Here is a 2500-nt window from a genome sequence, read left to right as displayed (position 1 = left end):
CTGAAGCTAGACATCAGTAAACACCACCACAGACACCACAAGCACGCCTTCTCCTCGTACTTCCGCCTCACGCGGGAACACGGACGCTCTAAATACTTCGAATTCCAATGCCAGTATATTGTAAACCACGGGTTCTTTAATGCTAGCGGGTCGTCGCGACCCTAGTTAACATCATGGTGCACGTCTCGTGACGGGTGTCACGGCGTAGTTAAATGTATGCGATACATTTCTCAAATATAAGCGCTCAGTCATCTGTACATCATGGTAGGTTCCCACGACGTGCAATATGCGTTCAACTTATCAATGTTCATGTGTCCTGCAGTTCACATTATGACGCGCAGTTAGCTGCGGTCTTCATCGATCCATGAGCCGAGTGATCCACTGCCGAGGGTGACTAACTTGCGTAAGCCGCCGCTGTGCGCGTATACCCGTTCCCCGTAGGGAGGAGCAAGCCGCCGCTTAGAGACGAAGCATAAAGTGTCCTCATTCCACATAGGGCAAGCTGGATGAATCCATTTTACCCAGGACGGCCGAAGCGGCGTGGACCAGGGGAGAACTGAACCTTATACTTCACACCACAGTAAGTCTACGTGTCCTCTTCCACATAGGGCAAGCTAGAACTAACTATCTTACCCAGGACTGCCGAAGCAGCGTGGACCAGGGGAGGAACACACTTTTCATGGAAACGTAAGGCATCCATGACTGCCATAACGTAAGCCGCCGCTGTGCGCGTATACCCGTTCCCCGTAGGGAGGAGCAAGCCGCCGCTTAGAGACGAAGCATAAAGTGTCCTCATTCCACATAGGGCAAGCTGGATGAATCCATTTTACCCAGGACGGCCGAAGCGGCGTGGACCAGGGGAGAACTGAACTTTATACTTCACACCACAGTAAGTCTACGTGTCCTCTTCCACATAGGGCAAGCTAGAACTAACTATCTTACCCAGGACTGCCGAAGCAGCGTGGACCAGGGGAGGAACACACTTTTCATAGAAACGTAAGGCATCCATGACTGCCATAGTGCGTAAGCCGCCGCTGTGCGCGTAAACCCGTTCCCCGTAGGGAGGAGTCAAGCCGCCGCTTAGAGACGAAGTATGAAGTGTCCTCTTCCACATAGGGCAAGCTAGAATGAACTATCTTACCCAGGACCGCCGAAGCAGCGTGGACCAGGGGAGAACTGAACTTTATACTTCACACCACAGTATTGAGTAATGTGCCCTCTTCCACATAGGGCAAGCTGGAATGTTCCATTTTACCCAGGACGGCCGAAGCGGCGTGGACCAGTGGAGGACTACACAATCATGAGGTTTGATATCGACTTGTGTGTTTCAATAGGATACCGATGGTATGGTTTGAACCGATTTGATTTAGCCATTCTGAAGTCATCACTTGGTTGAAGCGCTGAACTAGGGAGGCATCGTTTACATATATATTGGTTTTCGCATGCTCTACTAGGTTAATGTCATGAGGTTGGCTATCGAGCATGCCCAAGTGATGACTTGATTGTGTGCTTGCTTGAATTCTTCACATTTCATACCATCGGTTAGTTGTCGAATCATTCCTCGATCATAACCTTCGTTCTTGGTTCATGTATGCTCTCTTCCACATAGGGCAAGCTAGAATTAACTATCTTACCCAGGACCGCCGAAGCAGCGTGGACCAGGGGAGAACTATACTTTGTCTTGTATGCCCTCTTCCACATAGGGCAAGCTAGAACTAACTATCTTACCCAGGACCGCCGAAGCAGCGTGGACCAGTGGAGGACTATACTTTGTTCATAACACCACAGTATTGAGTAATGTGCCCTCTTCCACATAGGGCAAGCTAGAATGAACTATCTTACCCAGGACCGCCGGAGCAGTGTGGACCAGTGGAGGACTACACAATCATGAGGTTTGATATCGACTTGTGTGTTTCAATAGGGTACCGATGGTATGTTTTGAACCGATTTGATTTAGCCATTCTGAAGTCATCACTTGGTTGAAGCGCTGAACTAGGGAGGGGCATCGTTTACATATATATTGGTTTTCGCATGCTCTACTAGGTTAATGTCATAGGGTTGGCTATCGAGCATGCCCAAGTGATGACTTGATTGTGTGCTTGCTTGAATTCTTCACATTTCATACCATCGGTTAGTTGTCGAATCATTCCTCGATCATAACCTTCGTTCTTGGTTCATGTATGCTCTCTTCCACATAGGGCAAGCTAGAATTAACTATCTTACCCAGGACCGCCGAAGCAGCGTGGACCAGGGGAGAACTATACTTTGTCTTGTATGCCCTCTTCCACATAGGGCAAGCTAGAATTAACTATCTTACCCAGGACCGCCGAAGCAGCGTGGACCAGGGGAGAACTATACTTTGTCTTGTATGCCCTCTTCCACATAGGGCAAGCTAGAATTAACTATCTTACCCAGGACTGCAAAGCAGCGTGGACCAGTGGAGGACTATACTTTGTTCATTACACCACAGTATTAAGTATGGTGTCCTCTTCCACCATAG

General features: G+C 48.8%; 1 non-coding gene across 1 annotated transcript; it reads right to left on the bottom strand.

Moving 5' to 3' along the window:
- Window positions 1–238: 238 nt before the first annotated feature.
- LOC131291999 (5.8S ribosomal RNA) lies at window positions 239–393 on the bottom strand. The gene has a single exon (XR_009189725.1). It is a non-coding gene; the product is annotated as a 5.8S ribosomal RNA (ribosomal RNA).
- Window positions 394–2500: the final 2107 nt, after the last annotated feature.

Source organism: Anopheles ziemanni, assembly GCF_943734765.1.
Source record: "Anopheles ziemanni chromosome X unlocalized genomic scaffold, idAnoZiCoDA_A2_x.2 X_unloc_23, whole genome shotgun sequence".
Lineage (NCBI taxonomy): Eukaryota > Metazoa > Arthropoda > Insecta > Diptera > Culicidae > Anopheles > Anopheles ziemanni.
Note: the sequence above shows the minus strand (reverse complement) of the source record. Positions and strands in the feature narration are given on the sequence as shown.